This window comes from Schistocerca gregaria, chromosome 10 (assembly GCF_023897955.1).
Source record: "Schistocerca gregaria isolate iqSchGreg1 chromosome 10, iqSchGreg1.2, whole genome shotgun sequence".
In the NCBI taxonomy this organism is placed as follows: domain Eukaryota; kingdom Metazoa; phylum Arthropoda; class Insecta; order Orthoptera; family Acrididae; genus Schistocerca; species Schistocerca gregaria.
Genome location: NC_064929.1, coordinates 33,027,472 through 33,049,254, shown reverse-complemented (window position 1 = coordinate 33,049,254; position 21,783 = coordinate 33,027,472).

The following is a 21,783-nucleotide window of genomic DNA, read 5'->3' as shown; positions in this document are numbered from 1 at the left end:
AAACACAGAAATTGCATCGGGATTGAATACAACAGTCACCATGCGCACTTTCCTCCATGTTAGTAAAGTCTCAAACAGTCTACGCTTTGATCATTCCCTGGAAGACCTGTGTTAGTTTGTGATGCACATCTGGTTGGCATTCTGTAATCTGTGGACTATCAGAGTGTTCATGAAACACAGAAATTGAATCGGGATTGAATACAACAGCCACAATGCTCACTTTCCTATATGGGAGTAATGTCTCAAACAGTCTACACTTTGATCGTTCCCTGTAAGACCAGTAGTAGTTTCCGATGCACATCTGGAGGAATTTTGTTATCTGTGGAATATCAGAGTGTTGATGAAACACTAAAATTGCATCGGGATTGAATACAACAGTAACCATGCGAACTTTCCTCCATGGTATTAATGTCTCGAAGAGTTTACGCTTTGATCTTTCCCTGGAAGACCAGTAGTAGATTACGATGCACATCTGGAGGCATTCTGCAATCTGCGGACTGTCAGACTGTTGATGAAACACAGAAACTGCATCGGGAGTGAATACAACAGTCACCATCCGCACTTTCCTCCATAAGAGTAATTCTCAAACCGTCTTCGTTTTGATCGTTCCCAGGAAGACCAGTATTAGTTTCCGATGGACATCTGGAGACAATCGGTAATCTGTGGACCTTCAAAGTGTTCATGAAACACAGAAATTGCCTCGGGATTGAATAAAACAGTAAGCATGCGCACTTTCCTCTATGGGAGTAATGTCTCAAACAGCCGACGCTTTGATCGTTTTCTGGAAGAACAGTAGTAGTTACCGATGCAAATATGGAGGCATTCTGTAATCTGTGGACTATCTGAGTGTTATTGAAACACAGAAATTGCATCGGGATTGAATACAAGTGTCACCATGCGCACTTTCCTCCATGGGAGGAATGTCTGAAACAGTCTACGCTTTGACCGTTTCCTTGAAGACCAGTGGTAGTTATCGATGCACATCTGGAGGCATTCTGTAATCTGTGGACTATCACAGTGTTGATGAAACACAGAAAATGCATCGCGATTGAATACAACAGTCACCATGCGCACTTTCCTCCATGTTAGTAAAGTCTCAAACAGTCTACGCTTTGATCATTCCCTGGAAGACCTGTGTTAGTTTGTGATGCACATCTGGAGGCATTCTGTAATCTGTGGACTATCAGAGTGTTGATGAAACACAGAAATTGTATCGGGATTGAATACAACAGCCACAATGCGCACTTTCCTCCATGGGAGTAATGTCTCAAACAGTCTACACTTTGATCGTTCCCTAGAAGACCAGTAGTAGTTTCCGATGCACATCTGGAGGAATTTTGTAATCTGTGGAATATCAGAGTGTTGATGAAACACTAAAATTGCATCGGGATTGAATACAACAGTAACCTTGCGAACTTTGGTCCATGGTATTAATGTCTCGAAGAGTTTACGCTTTGATCTTTCCCTGGAAGACCAGTAGTAGATTACGATGCACATCTGGAGGCATTCTGCAATCTGCGGACTGTCAGACTGTTGATGAAACACAGAAATTGCATCGGCAGTGAATACAACAGTCACCATCCGCACTTTCCTCCATAAGAGTAATTCTCAAACCGTCTTCGTTTTGATCGTTCCCAGGAAAACCAGTAGTAGTTTCCGATGCACATCTGGAGACAATCTGTAATCTGTGGACCTTCAAAGTGTTGATGAAACACAGAAATTGCCTCGGGATTAAATAAAACAGTCAGCATGCGCACTTTCCTCTATGGGAGTAATGTCTCAAACAGCCGACGCTTTGATCGTTTCCTAGAAGAACAGTCGTAGTTACCGATGCAAATATGGAGGCATTCTGTAATCTGTGGACTATCTGAGTGTTGTTGAAACACAGAAAATACATCGGGAGTGAATACAACAGTCACCATGCGCACTTTCCTCTATGGGAATAATGTCTCAAACAGTCTACGCTTTGATCGTTCCCTGGAAGACCAGTAGTAGTTACCGATGCAAATATGGAGGCATTCTGTAATCTGTGGACTATCTGAGTGTTGTTGAAACACAGAAATTGCATCGGGATTGAATACAAGTGTCACCATGCGCACTTTCCTCCATGGGAGGAATGTCTCAAACAGTCTACGCTTTGACCGTTTCCTTGAAGACCAGTAGTAGTTATCGATGCACATCTGGAGGCATTCTGTAATCTGTGGACTATCACAGTGTTGATGAAACACAGAAATTCCATCGCGATTGAATACAACAGTCACCATGAGCACTTTCCTCTATGGGAGTAATCTCTCAAACAGTCTACGCATTGATCGTTCCCTGGAAAACCAGTAGTAGTCTCCGATGCACATCTGGTGGCATTCTGTAATCTGTGGACTGTCAGTGTGTTGATGAAACACAGAAATTGCATCGGGATTGAATACAACAGTCACCATGCGTACATTCCTCCACGATAGGTATGTCTCGAACAGTCTACGCTTTGATCGTTCCCTGGAAGACCAGTAGTAGGTGGCGATACACATCTGATGGCATTCTGTAATCTGTGGACTATCAGAGTGTTGATGAAACACAGAAATTGCATCGGGATTGAATACAACAGTCACCATCCGCACTTTCCTCCATGGGAGTAATGTCTGAAACGGTCTATGTTTGATCGTTTCCTTGAAGACCAGTAGTAATTTCCGATGCACATCTGGTGGCATTCTGTAATCTGTGGACAATCAGAGTGTTGATGAAACACAGAAATAGCATCGGGATTGAATACAACAGTCGCGATATGCACTTTCCTACACGGGAGTAATTCTCAAACAGTCTTGGCTTTGATCGTTCCCTGGGAGACCAGTAGTAGTTTCCAATGCACATAAGGTGGCATTCTGTAACCTGTGGACCTTCAAAGTTTTGATGAAACACAGAAATTGCATCGGGATTGAATACAACAGTTACCATGCCTACTTTCCTCCATGGGAGTAATTCTCAAAGAGTCTACGTTTTGATCGTTCCCAGGAAGACCAGTAGTAGTTTCCGATGCACATCTGGAGACAATCTGTAATCTGTAGACCTTCAAAGTGTTGATGAAAAACAGAAATTGCCTCGGGATTGAATAAAACAGTCAGCATGCGCACTTTCCTCTATGGGAGTAATGTCTCAAACAGCCGACGCTTTGATCGTTTCCTGGAAGAACAGTAGTAGTTACCGATGCAAATATGGAGGCATTCTGTAATCTGTGGACTATCTGAGTGTTGTTGAAACACAGAAATTGCATCGGGATTGAATACAAGTGTCACCATGCGCGCTTTCTTCCATGGGAGGAATGTCTCAAACAGTCTACGCTTTGACCGTTTCCTTGAAGACCAGTAGTAGTTATCGATGCACATCTGGAGGCATTCTGTAATCTGTGGACTATCACAGTGTTGATGAAACACAGAAATTCCATCGCGATTGAATACAACAGTCACCATGAGCACTTTCCTCTATGGGAGTAATCTCTCATACAGTCTACGCATTGATCGTTCCCTGGAAAACCAGTAGTAGTCTCCGATGCACATCTGGTGGCATTCTGTAATCTGTGGACTGTCAGTGTGTTGATGAAACACAGGAATTGCATCGGGATTGAATACAACAGTCACCATGCGTACATTCCTCCACGATAGGTATGTCTCGAACAGTCTACGCTGTGATCGTTCCCTGGAAGACCAGTAGTAGTTGGCGATACACATCTGGTGGCATTCTGTAATCTGTGGACTATCACAGTGTTGATGAAACACAGAAATTCCATCGCGATTGAATACAACAGTCACCATGAGCACTTTCCTCTATGGGAGTAATCTCTCATACAGTCTACGCATTGATCGTTCCCTGGAAAACCAGTAGTAGTCTCCGATGCACATCTGGTGGCATTCTGTAATCTGTAGACTGTCAGTGTGTTGATGAAACACAGAAATTGCATCGGGATTGAATACAACAGTCACCATGCGTACATTCCTCCACGATAGGTATGTCTCGAACAGTCTACGCTTTGATCGTTCCCTGGAAGACCAGTAGTAGTTGGCGATGCACATCTGGTGGCATTCTGTAATCAGTGGACTATCAGAGTGTTGATGAAACACAGAAATTTCATCGGGATTGAATACAACAGGCGCCATGCGCACTTTCCTCCATGGGAGAAATGTCTCAAACAGTCTACGCTTTGATCGTTCCCTGGAAGACCAGTAGTAGTTTCCGATGCACATCTGGTGGCTTTCTGTAACCCGTGGACTATCGGTGTGTTGATGAAACACAGAAATTGCATCGGGATTGAATACAACAGTCACCATGCGCACTTTCCTCCACGGGGGTAATGTCTCAAACAGTCTACGCTTTGATCGTTACCTGGAAGACTAGTAGTAGCTTCCGATGCACGTCTGGTGGCATTCTGTAATCTGTGGAATATCAGAGTGTTGATGAAACACAGAAATTGCATCGGAATTGAATACAACAGTCACCATGTGCACTTTCCTCCATGGGAGTAATGTCTCAAACACTCTACGCTTTGATCGTTCCCTGGAAGACCAGTAGTAGATTCCGAAGCACATCTCGTAGCATTCTGTAATCTGTGGACTATCAGAGTGTTGATGAAACACAGAAATAGCATCGGGATTGAATACAACAGTAACCTTGCGCACTTTCCTCCACGGGAGGTATGTCTCAAACAGTCTACCATTTGATCGTTAGCTGGAAGACCAGAAGTAGTTTCCGATGCACATAAAGTGACATTCTGTAATCTGTGGACCTTCAAAGTTTTGATGAAACACAGAAATTGCATCGGGATTGAATACAACAGTTAGCATGCCTACTTCCTTCCATGGGAGTAATTCTCAAACAGTCTACGTTTTGATCGTTCCCAGGAACTCCAGTAGTAGTTTCCGATGCACATCTGGAGACAATCTGTAATATGTGGACCTTCAAAGTGTTGATAAAACACAGAAATTGCCTCGGGATTGAATACAACAGTCAGCATGCGCACTTTCCTCTATGGGAGTAATGTCTCAAACAGCCGACGCTTTGATCGTTCCCTGGAAGAACAGTAGTAGTTACCGATACACATATGGAGGCATTCTGTAATCTGTGGACTATCTGAGTGTTGTTGAAACACAGAATTTGCATCGGGATTGAATACAAGTGTCACCATGCGCACTTTCCTCCATGGGAGGAATGTCTCAAACAGTCTACGCTTTGACCGTTTCCTTGAAGACCAGTAGTAGTTATCGATGCACTTCTGGAGGCATTCTGTAATCTGTGGACTATCACAGTGTTGATGAAACACAGAAATTCCATCGCGATTGAATACAACAGTCACCATGAGCACTTTCCTCTATGGGAGTAATCTCTCAAACAGTCTACGCATTGATCGTTCCCTGGAAAACCAGTAGTAGTCTCCGATGCACATCTGGTGGCATTCTGTAATCTGTGGACTGTCAGTGTGTTGATGAAACACAGAAATTGCATCGGGATTGAATACAACAGTCACCATGCGTACATTCCTCCACGATAGGTATGTCTCGAACAGTCTACGCTTTGATCGTTCCCTGGAAGACCAGTAGTAGTTGGCGATGCACATCTGGTGGCATTCTGTAATCTGTGGACTATCAGAGTGTTGATGAAACACAGAAATTTCATCGGGATTGAATACAACAGGCGGCATGCGCACTTTCCTCCATGGGAGAAATGTCTCAAACACTCTACGCTTTGATCGTTCCCTGGAAGACCAGTTGTAGTTTCCGATGCACATCTGGTGGCTTTCTGTAACCCGTGGACTATCGGTGTGTTGATGAAACACAGAAATTGCATCGGGATTGAATACAACAGTCACCATGCGCACTTTCCTCCACGGGAGTAATGTCTCAAACACTCTACGCTTTGATCGTTCCCTGGAAGACCAGTAGTAGATCCCGAAGCACATCTCGTAGCATTCTGTAATCTGTGGACTATCAGAGTGTTGATGAAACACAGAAATAGCTTCGGGATTGAATACAACAGTAACCTTGCGCACTTTCCTCCACGGGAGGTATGTCTCAAACAGTCTACCCTTTGATCGTTAACTGGAAGACCAGAAGTAGTTTCCGATGCACATAAAGTGACATTCTGTAATCTGTGGACCTTCAAAGTTTTGATGAAACACAGAAATTGCATCGGGATTGAATACAACAGTTACCATGCCTACTTCCCTCCATGGGAGTAATTCTCTAACAGTCTACGTTTTGATCGTTCCCAGGAACTCCAGTAGTAGTTTCCGATGCACATCTGGAGACAATCTGTAATATGTGGACCTTCAAAGTGTTGATAAAACACAGAAATTGCCTCGGGATTGAATACAACAGTCAGCATGCGCACTTTCCTCTATGGGAGTAATGTCTCAAACAGCCGACGCTTTGATCGTTCCCTGGAAGAACAGTAGTAGTTACCGATACACATATGGAGGCATTCTGTAATCTGTGGACTATCAGAGTGTTGATGAAACACAGAAATTGCATCTGGTTGGAATACGAGAGTCACCATGCGCACTTTCCTCCATGGGAGTAATGTCTCTAACAGTCTACTCTTTGATCATTCCCTGGATGACCAGTAGTAGTTTGCGACGCTCATCTACAGGCATTCTGTAATCTATGGACTATCTGAGTTTTGTTGAAACACAGAAATTGCATCGGGATTGAATAGAAGAGTCACCATGCACAATTTCCTCCATGGGAGGAATGTCTCAAACAGTCTACGCTATGACCGTTCCCTTGAAGACCAGTAGTAGTTATCGATGCACATCTGGAGGCATTCTGTAATCTGTGGACCTTCAAAGTGTTGATGAAACACAGAAATTGCATCGGGATTGAATACAACAGTCACCATGCGCACTTTCCTCCATGTTAGTAATGTCTCATACAGTCTACGCTTTGATAGTTGCCTGGAAGACCAGTGTTAGTTTCCGATGCACATTTGGAGGCATTCTGTAATCTGTGGACTATCAGAGTGTTGATGAAACACTAAAAATTGCATCGTGATTGAATACAACAGTCACCATGCACACTATCCTCCATGTTAGTAATGTCTCAAACAGTCTACGATTTGATCGTTCCCTTGAAGACCAGTAGTAGTTACCGATGCACATCTGGAGGCATTGTGTAATCTGTGGACTATCAGAGTGTTGATGAAACACAGAAATTTTATCGAAATTGAATACAACAGTCACCATGCGCACTTTCCTCCATGGGAGCAATGTCTCAAACAGTCTACGCTTTGATCGTTCCCTGGAAGGCCAGTAGTAGTTTTCGATGCACATCTGCAGGCATTGTGTAATCTGTGGACCTTCAAAGTGTTGATGAAACACAGAAATTGCATCGGGATTGAATACAACAGTCACCATCCGCACTTTCCTCCATGTTAGTAATATCTCAAACGGTCTACGCTTTGATACTTCCCTGTAAGACCAGTGTTAGTTTCCGATGCACATCTGGAGGCATTCTGTAATCTGTGGACTATCAGAGTGTTGATGAAACACTAAAATTGCATCGCGATTGAATACAATAGTACCATGCGAACTTTCCTCCATGGGAGTAATGTCTCAATGAGTGTACGATTTGAACGTCCCATGGAAGACCAGTAGTAGTTTCCGATGTACATCTGGAGGCAATCTGTAATCTGTGGACTATAAGACTGTCGATGAAACACAGAAGTTGCATCGGGAGTGAATACAACAGTCACTATCCGCACTTTCCTCCATGAGAGTAATTCTCAAACAGTCTTCGTTTTGATCGTTTCCAGGAAGACCAGTAGTAGTTTCCGATGCAAATCTGGAGACAATCTGTAATCTGTGGACCTTCAAAGTGTTGATTAAACACAGAAACTGCATCGGGTTTGAATAAAACAGTAACCATGCGCACTTTCCTCCATGGGAGTAATGTCTCTAACAGTCTACCCTTTGATCGGTCCCTGGAAGACCAGTAGTAGTTTCCGATGCACATCTGGAGGAATTCTGTAATCTGTGGACTATCAGAGTGTCGATGAGACACTAAAATTGCATCGGGATTGATTACAACAGTCACCATGCGAATTTTCCTGAATGGGAGTAATGTCTCAAGGAGTTTACGCTTTGATCGTTAACTGGAAGACCAGTAGTAGTTTCCGATGCACATCTGGAGGCATTCTGTAATCTGTGGACTATCAGACTGTTGATGAAACACAGATATTGCATCGGGAGTAAATACAACAGTCACCATCCGCACTTTCCTCCATGAGAGTAATTGTCAAACAGTCTACGTTTTCATCGTTCCCAGGAAGACCAGTAGTAGTTTCCGATGCACATCTGGAGGCATTCTGTAATCTGTGGACTATCAGACTGTTGATGAAACACAGAAGTTGCATCGCGAGTGAATACAACAGTCACCATCCGCACTTTCCTCCATGAAAGTAATTCTCAAACAGTCTACGATTTGATCGTTCCCAGGAAGACCCGTAGTAGTTTCCGATGCACATCTGGAGACAATCTGTAATCTGTGGACCTTCAAAGTGTTGATGAAAAACAGAAATTGCCTCGGGATTGAATACAACTGTCAGCATGCGCACTTTCCTCCATGGGAGTAATGTCTCTAACAGTCTACGCTTTGATCATTCCCTCGAAGACCAGTAGTAGTTTCCGATGCACATCTGGAGGCATTCGGTAATCTGTGGACTATCTGAGTGTTGATGAAACACATAAATTGCATCGGGATTGAATACAAGAGTCACCATGTGGCCTTTCCTGTATGGGAGGAATGTCTCAAACAGTCTACGCCTTGATCGTTCCCTTGAAGACCAGTAGTAGTTACCGATGCACATCTGGAGGCATTCTGTAATCTGTGGACTATCAGAGAGTTGATGAAACACATAAATTTCATCGGGATTGAATATAACAGTCACCATGCGCACTTTCCTCCATGGGAGCATTGTCTCAAACAGTCTACCCTTTGATCGGTCCCTGGAAGACCAGTAGTAGTTTCCGATGCACATCTGGAAGAATTCTGTAATCTGTGGACTATCAGAGTGTTGATGAGACACTAAAATTGCATCGGGATTGATTACAACAGTCACCATGCGAACTTTCCTAAATGGGAGTAATGTCTCAAGGAGTTTACGCTTTGATCGTTCCCTGGAAGTTCAGTAGTAGTTGGCGATACACATCTGGTGGCATTCTGTAATCTGTGGACTATCAGAGTGTTGATGAAACAGAGAAATTGCATCGGGATTGAATACAACAGTCACCATCCGCACTTTTCTCCATGGGAGTAATGTCTCAAACAGTCTACGATTTGATCGTTCTCTGGAAGACCGGTAGTAGTTTCCGATGAACATCTGGAGGCATTCTGCATTCTGTGGACTATCAGACTGTTGATGAAACACAGATATTGCATCGGGAGTAAATACAACAGTCACCATCCGCACTTTCCTCCATGAGAGTAATTCTCAAACAGTCTACGTTTTCATCGTTCCCAGGAAGACCAGTAGTAGTTTCCGATGCACATCTGGAGACATCCTGTAATCTATGGACCTTCAAATTGTTGATGAAACACAGAAATAGCCTTGGGATTGAATACAACAGTCAGCATGCGCACTTTCCTCCATGGGTGTAACGTCTCAAAGAGTCTACGCTTTGGTCGTTCCCTGGAAGACCAGTAGTAGTTACTGATGCACATCTGGAGGCATTCTGTAATCTGTGGACTATCAGAGTGTTGATGAAACACAGAAATTGCATCGGGTTTGAATAAAACAGTCACCATGCGAACTTTCCTCCATGGGAGTAATGTCTCTAACAGTCTACGATTTGATCATTCCCATGAAGACCAGTAGTAGTTTCCGATGCACATCTGGAGGCATTCGGTAATCTGTGGACTATCTGAGTGTTGATGAAACACATAAATTGCATCGGGATTGAATACAAGAGTCACCATGTGGCCTTTCCTGTATGGGAGGAATGTCTCAAACCGTCTACGCTTTGATCGGTCCCTGATGACCAGTAGTAGTTTCCGATGAACATCTGGAGGAATTCTGTAATCTGTCGACTATCAGAGTGTTGATGAAACACTAATATTGCATCGGGATTGAATACAACAGTCACCATGCGAACTTTCCACCATGGGAGTAATGTCTCAAAGTGTTTACGTTTTGATCGTTCTCTGGAAGACCAGTAGTAGTTTCCGATGCACATCTGGAGGCATTCTGTAATCTGTGGACTATCTGAGTGTTGATGAAACACATAAATTGAATCGGGATTGAATACAACAGTAACCATGCTCACTTTCCTCCATGGGAGCAATGTCTCACACAGTCTACGCTTTGATCGTTCCCTGGAAGGCCAGTAGTAGTTTCCGATGCACATCTGGTGGCATTCTGTCATCTGTGGACCTTCAAAGTGTTGATGAAACACAGAAATTGCATCGGGACTGTATACAACAGTCACCATCCGCACTTTCCTCCATGTTAGTAATGTCTCAAACAGTCTACGCTTTGATAGTACCATGGAAGACCAGTGTTAGTTTCCGATGCTCATTTGGAGGCATTCTGTAATCTGTGGACTATCAGAGTGTTGATGAAACACAGAAATTGCATCGGGATTGAATACAACATTCACCATGCACACTTTCCTCCATGATAGTAATGTCTCAAACAGTCTACGCTTTGATCGTTCCCTTGTAGACCAGTAGTAGTTTCCGATGCACATATGGAGGCAATCTGTAATCTGTGGACTATAAGACTGTTGATGAAACACAGAAGTTGCATCGGGAGTGAATACAACAGTCACCATCCGCCCTTTCCTCCATGAGAGTAATTCTCAAACAGTCTACGTTTTGATCGTTCCCAGGAAGACCAGTAGTAGTTTCCGATGCACATCTGGAGGCATTCTGTAATCTGTGGACTATCAGAGTGTTGATGAAACACAGAAATTGCATCGGGATTGAATGCAACAGTCACCATTCGTACTTTCCTCCATGTTAGTAATGTCTCAAACAGTATACGCTTTGATCATTCCCTGGATGTAAAGTGTTAGTTTCCGATGCACATCTGGAGGCATTCTGTAATCTGTGGACTATCAGAGTGTTGATGAAACACAGATATTGCATCGGGATTGAATACAACAGATACAATGCGCACTTTCCTCCATGGGAGTAATGTCTATAAAAGTCTACCCTTTGATCGGTCCCTGGAAGGCCAGTAGTAGTTTGCGATGCACATCTGGAGGAATTCTGTAATCTGTGGACTATCAGAGTGTTGATGAAACACTAAAATTGCATCGGGATTGAATACAACAGTCACCATGCGCACTTTCCTCCATGGGAGTAATGTCTATAAAAGTCTACCCTTTGATCGGTCCCTGGAAGGCCAGTAGTAGTTTCCGATGCACATCTGGAGGAATTTTGAAATCTGTGGACTATCAGAGTGTTGATGAAACACTAAAATTGCATCGGGATTGAATACATCAATCACCATGCGAACTTTCCTCCATGGGAGTAATGTCTCAAAGAGTTTACGCTTTGATCGTTCCCTGGAAGACCAGTAGTAGTTTCCGATGCACATCTGGAGGCATTCTGTAATCTGTGGACTATCAGACTGTTGATGAAACACAGAAATTGCATCGGGAGTGAATATAACAGTCACCATGCGAACTTTCCTCCATGGGAGTAAAGTCTCAAAGAGTTTACGTTTTGATCGTTCCCAGGAAGACCTGTAGTAGTTTCCGATGCACATCTGGAGACAATCTGTAATCTGTGGACCTTCAAAGTGTTGATGAAACACAGAAATTGCCTCGGGATTGAATACAACAGTCAGCATGCGCTCTTTCCTCCATGGGAGTAATGTCTCAAAGAGTATACGCTTTGATTGATCCCTGGAAGACCAGAAGTAGTTACCGATGCACATCTGGAGGCATTCTGTAATCTGTGGACTATCAGTGTGTTGATGAAACACAGAAATTGCATCGGGTTTGAATAAAACAGTCACCACGCGCACTTTCCTCCATGGGAGTAATGTCTCTAACAGTCTACGCTTGGATCATTCCCTGGAAGTCCAGTAGTAGTTTCCGATGCACATCTGGAGGCATTCTGTAATCTGTGTACTATCTGAGAGTTGATGAAACACATAAATTGCATCGGGATTTAATACAACAGTCACCCTGCGCACTTTCCTCCATGGGAGGAATGTCTCAAAGAGCCTACGCTTTGATCGTTCCCTTCAAGACCAGTAGTAGTTACCGATACACATCTGGAGGCATTCTGTAATCTGTGGACTATCAGAGTGTTGATGAAACACAGAAATAGCATCGTGATTGAATACAACAGCCACCATGCGCATTTTCCTCCATGGGAGTAATGTCTCTAACAGTTTACGCTTTGATCGTTCCCTGGATGACCAGTAGTAGTTTCCGATGCACATCTGGAGGCATTCTGTAATCTGTGGACTATCAGAGTTTTGATGAATCACTAAAATTGCATCGGGACTGAATACAACAGTAGCCATGCGCACTTTCCTCCATCGGAGTAATGTCTCAAACAGTATACTCTTTAATCGTTCCCCAGAAGTCCAGTAGTAGTTTCCGATGCACATCTGAATTCTTTCTGTAACCTGTGGACTATCAGACTGTTGATGAAACACAGATATTCCATCGGGATTGAATACAACAGTCACCATGCGCACTTTCCTCCTTGTTAGTAATGTCTCAAACAGTCTACGCTTTGATCATTCCCTGGAAGACCAGTGTTAGCTTCCGATGCACATCTGGAGGCATTCTGTAATCTGTGGACAATCAGAGTGTTGATGAAACATAGAAATTGCATCGGGATTGAATACAACAGCCACAATGCACACTTTCCTCCATATGAGTAATGTCTCTAACAGTCCGCCCTTTGATCGGTCCGTGGAAGACCAGTAGTACATTCCGATGCACATCTGGAGTAATTCTGTAATCTCTGGACTATCAGAGTGTTGATGAAACACTAAAATTGCATCGGGATTGAATACAACAGTCACCACGCGAACTTTCCTCCATGGGAGTAATGTCTCAAAGAGTTTACGCTTTGATCGTTCCCTGGAAGACCAGTAGTAGTTTCCGATGCACATCTGGAGGCATTCTGTAATCTGTGGACTATCAGACTGTTGATGAAACACAGAAATTGCATCGGGAGTGAATACAACAGTCACCATTCGCACTTCCTCCATGAGAGTAATTCTCAAACAGTCTACGTTTGGATCGTTCCCAGGAAGACCAGTAGTAGTTTCCGATGAACATCTGGAGACAATCTGTAATCTGTGGACCTTTAAAGTGTTGTTGAAACACAGAAATTGCCTCGGGATTGAATACAACAGTCAGCATGCGCACTTTCCTCCATGGGAGTAATGTCTCAAAGAATATGCGATTTGATCGTTCCCTGGAAGACCAGTAGTAGTTTACGATGCACATCTGGAGGCATTCTGTAATCTGTGGACTATCAGAGTGTTGATAAAACACACAAATTGCATCGGGTTTGAATACAACAGTCACCATGCGCACTTTCCTCCATGGGAGTAATGTCTCAAACAGTCAACGCTTTGATCGGTCCCTTGAAGACCAGAAGTAGTTACCGATGCACATCTGGAGGCATTCTGTAATCTGTGGACTATCAGAGTGTTGATAAAACACACAAATTGCATCGGGTTTGAATACAACAGGCACCATGCGCACTTTCCTCCATGGGAGCAATGTCTCTAACAGTCTACGCTTTGATCATTCCCTGGAAGACCAGTAGTAGTTTCCGATGCACATCTGGAGGCATTCTGTAATCTGTGGACTATCTGAGTGTTGATGAATCACATAAATTGCATCAAGATTGAATACAAGAGTCACCATGTGCCCTTTCCTCCATGGGATTAATGTCTCAAACAGCCTACGATTTGATAGTTCCCAGGAAGACCAGTGTTAGTTTCCTATGCACATCTGGAGGCATTCTGTAATCTGTGGACTATCAGAGTGTTGATGAAACACAGAAATTGCATCGGGTTTGAATAAAACAGTCACCATGCGCACTTTCCTCCATGGGAGCAATGTCTCTAACAGTCTACGCTTTGATCATTCCCTGGAAGACCAGTAGTAGTTTCCGATGCACATCTGGAGGCATTCTGTAATCTGTGGACTATCTGAGTGTTGATGAATCACATAAATTGCATCAAGATTGAATACAAGAGTCACCATGTGCCCTTTCCTCCATGGGATTAATGTCTCAAACAGCCTACGATTTGATAGTTCCCAGGAAGACCAGTGTTAGTTTCCTATGCACATCTGGAGGCATTCTGTAATCTGTGGACTATCAGAGTGTTGATGAAACACAGAAATTGCATCGGGTTTGAATAAAACAGTCACCATGCGCACTTTCCTCCATGGGAGGAATGTCTCAAACAGAATACGCTTTGATCGTTCCCTTGAAGACCAGTAGTAGTTACCGATGCACATCTGGAGGCATTCTGTAATCTGTGGACTATCAGAGTGTTGATGAAACACAGAAATACCATCGCGATAGAATACAACAGCCACCATGCGCACTTTCCTCCATGGGAGTAATGTCTCTAACAGTTTACCCTTTGATCGTTCCCTGGAGGACCAGTAGTAGTTTCCGATTCACATCTGGAGGCATTCTGTAATCTGTGGACTATCAGAGTGTTGATGAAACACTAAAATTGCATCGGGACTGAATACAACAGTACCCATGCGCACTTTCCTCCATGGGAGTAATGTCTCAAACAGTCTACTCTTTAATCGTTCCCTAGAAGTCCAGTAGTAGTTTCCGATGCACATCTGAAGGCTTTCTTTAATCTTTGGACTATCAGACTGTTGATGAAACACAGATATTCCATCGGGATTGAATACAACAGTCACCATGCGCACCTTCCTCCTTGTTAGTAATGTCTCAAACAGTCTACGCTTTGATCATTCCCGGGAAGACCAGTGTTAGCTTCCGATGCACATCTGGAGGCATTCTGTAATCTGTGGAAGATCAGAGTGTTGATGAAACATAGAAATTGCATCGGGATTGAATACAACAGCCACAATGCGCACTTTCCTCCATGGGAGTAATGTCTCAAAGAGTTTACGCTTTGATCGTTCCCTGGAAGACCAGTAGTAGTTTCCGATGCACATCTGGAGGCATTCTGTAATCTGTGGACTATCAGAATGTTGATGAAACACAGAAATTGCATCGGGAGTGAATACAACAGTCACCATCCGCACTTCCTCCATGAGAGTAATTCTCAAACAGTCTACGTTTTGATCGTTCCCAGGAAGACCAGTAGCAGTTTCCGATGCACATCTGGAGACAATCTGTAATCTGTGGACCTTCAAAGTGTTGTTGAAACACAGAAATTGCCTCGGGATTGAGTACAACAGTCAGCATGCGCACTTTACTCCATTTGAATAATGTCTCAAAGAGTCTACGCTTTGATCGTTCCTTGGAAGGCCAGTAGTAGTTTCCGATGCACATCTGGAGGCATTCTGTAATCAGTGTACTATCAGAGTGTTGATGAAACACTAAAATTGCATCGGGATTGAATACAAGAGTCACCATGCGCACTTTCCTCCATGGGAGTAATGTCTCAAACAGTCTACGATTTGATCGTTCCCTTGAAGACCAGTAGTAGTTACCGATGCACATCTGGAGGCATTCTGTAATCTGTGGACAATCAGAGTGTTGATGAAACACAGAAATTGCCTCGGGATTGAATACAACAGTCAGCATGCGCACATTCCTCCATGGGAGTAATGTCTCAAAGAGTCTACGCTGTGATCGTTCCCTGGAGGACCAGTAGTAATTTCCGATGCACATCTGGAGGTATTCTGTAATCAGTGGACTATCAGAGTGTTGATGAAACACTAAAACTGCTTTGGGATCGAATACAACAGTCACCATGCGCACTTTCCTCCATGGGAGTAATGTCTCAAACAGTCTACGCTTTGATCATTCCCTGGAAGACCAGTAGTAGTTTCCGTTCACATCTGGAGGCATTCTGTAATCTGTGGAATATCTGAGTGTTGATGAAACACATAAATTGCATCGGGATTGAATACAAGAGTCACCATGCGCACTTTCTTCCATGGGAGTAATGTCTCAAACAGTCTACGCTTTGATCGTTCCCTTGAAGACCAGTAGTAGTTACCGATGCACATATGGAGGAATTCTGTAATCTGTGGACTATCAGAGTGTTGATGAAACACAGAAATTGCATCGGGATTGAATACAACAGTCACCATGCGAACTTTCCTCCATGGGCGCAATGTCTCAAAGAGTCTACGCTTTGAACGTTCCCTGGAAGGCCAGTAGTAGTTTCCGATGCACATCTGGAGGCATTCTGTAATCAGTGCACTATCAGAGTGTTGATGACACACTAAAATTGCATCGGGATTGAATACAACAGTCACCATCCGCCCTTTCCTCCATGTTAGTAATGTCTCAAACAGTCTACGATTTGATAGTTCCCTGGAAGACCAGTGTTAGTTTCCGATGCACATCTGGAGGCATTCTGTAATCTGACGACTATCAGAGTGTTGATGAAACACAGAAATGGCCTCGGGATTGAATACAACAGCAACCATGCGCACTTTCCTCCATGGGAGTAATGTCTCTAAGAGTTTACACTTTGATCGTTCCATGGAAGACCAGTAGTAGTTTCCGATGCACATCTGGAGGCATTCTGTAATCTGTGGACCTTCAAAGTGTTGATGACACACAGAAATTTCATCGGGAGTGAATACAACAGTAACCATGCGCACTTCCCTCCATGGGAGTAATGTCTCAAACAGTCTACGCTTTGATCGTTCCCAGGAAGACCAGTAGTAGTTTCCGATGCACATCTGGATTTATTCTGCAATCTGTAGACTATCACAGTGTTGATGAAACACAGAAAATGCATCGGGATTGAATACAACAGTCTCCATGGGCACTTTCCTCCATGGGAGTAATGTCTCAAAGAGTTTACGCTTTGATCGTTCCCTGGAAGACCAGTAGTAGCTTCCGATGTACATCTGGAGGCATTCTGTAATCTGTGGACTATCAGAGAGTAGATGAAACACAGAAATTGCATCGGGATTGAATACAACAGTCACCATGCGCACTTTCCTCCATTGGAGTAATGTCTCAAACAGTCTACGCTTTGGTCGTTCCCTGGAAGACCAGTAGTAGTTACCGATGCACATCTGGAGGCATTCTGTAATGAGTGGACTATCAGAGTGTTGATGAAACACAGAAATTGCATCGGGTTTGAATAAAACAGTCACCATGCGCACTTTCCTCCATGGGAGGAATGTCTCAAACAGTCTACGCTTTGATCGTTCCCTTGAAGACCAGTAGTAGTTACCGATGCACATATGGAGGCGTTCTGTAATCTGTGGACTATCAGAGTGTTGATGAAACACAGAAATTGCCTCGGGATTGAATACAACAGTCAGCATGCGCACATTCCTCCATGAGAGTAATGTCTCAAAGAGTCTACGCTTTGATCGTTCCCTGGAATACAAGTAGTAGTTACCGATGCACATCTGGAGGCATTCTGTAATCTGTGGACTATCAGAGTGATAATGAAACACAGAAATTGCATCAGGATTGAATACAACAGTCACCATGCGCACTTTCCTCCATGTGAACAATTTCTCAAATAGTCTACGCTTTCATCGTTCCCTGGAAGGCCAGTGGTAGTTTCCGATGCACATCTGGAGGCATTCTGTAATCTGTGGACCTTCAAAGTGTTGATGAAACACAGAAATTGCATCGGGATTGAATACAACAGTCACCATGCCCACTTTCCTCCATGGGAGTAATTCTCAAACAGTCTACGCTTTGATCATTCCCTGGAAGACCAGTATAGTTTCCGATGCACATCTGGACCCATTCTGTAATCTGTGGACTATCAGAGTGTTGATGAAACACAGAAATGGCATCGGGATTGAATACAACAGTCACCTTGCGCACTTTCCTCCACGGGAGGTATGTCTCAAACAGTCTACGCTTTGATTCTTAACTGGAAGACCAGAAGTAGTTTACGATGCACATCAGGTGGCATTCTGTAATCTGTGGACCTTCAAAGTAATGATGAAACACAGAAATTGCCTCGGTATTGAATACAACAGTCAGCATGCGCACTTTCCTCCATGGGAGTAATGTCTCAAACAGTCTACGCTTTGATGGTTCCCTGGGAGACCAGCAGTAGTTTCCGATGCACGTCTGGTGGCATTCTGTAACCTGTGGACGATCAGAGTGTTGATGAAACACAGAAATTGCCTCGGGATTGAATACAACAGTCACCATGCGCACTTTAATCCATTAGAGTAATGTCTCAAACAGTGTACGCTTTGATCGTTACCTGGAAGACCAGTAGTTGCTTCCGATGCACGTCTGGTGGCATTCTGTAATCTGTGGACTATCAGAGTGTTGATGAAACACAGATATTGAATCGGGATTGAATACAACAGTCACCATGCGCACTTTCCTCCATGGGAGCAATGTCTCAAACAGTCTACGCTTTGATCGTTCCCTGGAATGCCAGTAGTAGTTTCCGATGCACATCTGGAGACATCCTGTAATCAGTGGACTATCAGAGTGTTGGTGAAACACTAAAATTGCATCGGGATTGAATACAACAGTCAGCATGCGCACATTCCTCCATGGGAGTAATGTCTCAAAGAGTCTACGCTATCATCGTTCCCTGGAAGACCAGTAGTAGTTTCCGATGCACATATGGAGGCATTCTGTAATCTGTGGACTATCAGAGTGTTGTTGAAACACAGAAATTGCATCGGGTTTGAATAAAACAGTCACCATGCGCACTTTCCTCCATGGGACTAATGTCTCAAACAGTCTACGCTGTCATCGTTCCCAGGAAGACCAGTAGTAGTTTCCGATGCACATCTGGATTTATTCTGCAATCTGTGGACTATCAGAGTGTTGATGAAACACAGAAAATGCATCGGGATTGAATACAACAGTCTCCATGGGCACTTTCCTCCATGGGAGTAATGTCTCAAAGAGTTTACGCTTTGATCGTTCCCTGGAAGACCAGTAGTAGCTTCCGATGTACATCTGGAGGCATTCTGTAATCTGTGGACTATCAGAGTGTTGATGAAACACAGAAATTGCATCGGGATTGAATAAAACAGTCACCATGCGCACTTTCCTCCATGGGATTAATGTCTCAAACAGTCTACGCTGTCATCGTTCCCAGGAAGACCAGTAGTAGTTTCCGATGCACATCTGGATTTATTCTGCAATCTGTGGACTATCAGAGTGTTGATGAAACACACAAATTGCATCGGGTTTGAATACAACAGGCACCATGCGCACTTAGCTCCATGGGAACAATGTCTCTAACAGTCTACGATTTGATCATTACCTGGAAGACCAGTAGTAGTTTCCGATGCTCATCTGGAGGCAATCTGTAATCTGTGGACTATCTGAGTGTTGAATAACACATAAATTGCATCGGGAGTGAATACCAGCGTCACCATGTACCCTTTCCTCCATGGGAGGAATGTCTCAAACAGTCTACGATTTGATAGTTCCCAGGAAGACCAGTAGCAGTTTCCGATGCACATCTGGAGACAATCTGTAATCTGTGGACAATCAGAGTGTTGATGAAACACAGAAATTGCCTCGGGATTGAATACAACAGCCACAATGCGCACTTTCCTCCATGGGAGTAATGTCTCAAAGAGTTTACGCTTTGATCGTTCCCTGGAAGACCAGTAGTAGTTTCCGATGCACATCTGGAGGCATTCTGTAATCTGTGGACTATCAGAATGTTGATGAAACACAGAAATTGCATCGGGAGTGAATACAACAGTCACCATCCGCACTTCCTCCATGAGAGTAATTCTCAAACAGTCTACGTTTTGATCGTTCCCAGGAAGACCAGTAGCAGTTTCCGATGCACATCTGGAGACAATCTGTAATCTGTGGACCTTCAAAGTGTTGTTGAAACACAGAAATTGCCTCGGGATTGAGTACAACAGTCAGCATGCGCACTTTACTCCATTTGAATAATGTCTCAAAGAGTCTACGCTTTGATCGTTCCTTGGAAGGCCAGTAGTAGTTTCCGATGCACATCTGGAGGCATTCTGTAATCAGTGTACTATCAGAGTGTTGATGAAACACTAAAATTGCATCGGGATTGAATACAAGAGTCACCATGCGCACTTCCCTCCATGGGAGTAATGTCTCAAACAGTCTACGATTTGATCGTTCCCTTGAAGACCAGTAGTAGTTACCGATGCACATCTGGAGGCATTCTGTAATCTGTGGACAATCAGAGTGTTGATGAAACACAGAAATTGCCTCGGGATTGAATACAACAGTCAGCATGCGCACATTCCTCCATGGGAGTAATGTCTCAAAGAGTCTACGCTGTGATCGTTCCCTGGAGGACCAGTAGTAATTTCCGATGCACATCTGGAGGTATTCTGTAATCAGTGGACTATCAGAGTGTTGATGAAACACTAAAACTGCATCGGGATCGAATACAACAGTCACCATGCGCACTTTCCTCCATGGGAGTAATGTCTCAAACAGTCTACGCTTTGATCATTCCCTGGAAGACCAGTAGTAGTTTCCGTTCACATCTGGAGGCATTCTGTAATCTGTGGAATATCTGAGTGTTGATGAAACACATAAATTGCATCGGGATTGAATACAAGAGTCACCATGCGCACTTTCTTCCATGGGAGTAATGTCTCAAACAGTCTACGCTTTGATCGTTCCCTTGAAGACCAGTAGTAGTTACCGATGCACATATGGAGGCATTCTGTAATCTGTGGACTATCAGAGTGTTGATGAAACACAGAAATTGCATCGGGATTGAATACAACAGTCACCATGCGAACTTTCCTCCATGGGCGCAATGTCTCAAAGAGTCTACGCTTTGAACGTTCCCTGGAAGGCCAGTAGTAGTTTCCGATGCACATCTGGAGGCATTCTGTAATCAGTGCACTATCAGAGTGTTGATGACACACTAAAATTTCATCGGGATTGAATACAACAGTCACCATCCGCCCTTTCCTCCATGTTAGTAATGTCTCAAACAGTCTACGATTTGATAGTTCCCTGGAAGACCAGTGTTAGTTTCCGATGCACATCTGGAGGCATTCTGTAATCTGACGACTATCAGAGTGTTGATGAAACACAGAAATGGCCTCGGGATTGAATACAACAGCCACAATGCGCACTTTCCTCCATGGGAGTAATGTCTCTAAGAGTTTACACTTTGGTCGTTCCATGGAAGACCAGTAGTAGTTTCCGATGCACATCTGGAGGCATTCTGTAATCTGTGGACCTTCAAAGTGTTGATGACACACAGAAATTTCATCGGGAGTGAATACAACAGTAACCATGCGCACTTCCCTCCATGGGAGTAATGTCTCAAACAGTCTACGCTTTGATCGTTCCCAGGAAGACCAGTAGTAGTTTCCGATGCACATCTGGATTTATTCTGCAATCTGTAGACTATCACAGTGTTGATGAAACACAGAAAATGCATCGGGATTGAATACAACAGTCTCCATGGGCACTTTCCTCCATGGGAGTAATGTCTCAAAGAGTTTACGCTTTGATCGTTCCCTGGAAGACCAGTAGTAGCTTCCGATGTACATCTGGAGGCATTCTGTAATCTGTGGACTATCAGAGAGTAGATGAAACACAGAAATTGCATCGGGATTGAATACAACAGTCACCATGCGCACTTTCCTCCATTGGAGTAATGTCTCAAACAGTCTACGCTTTG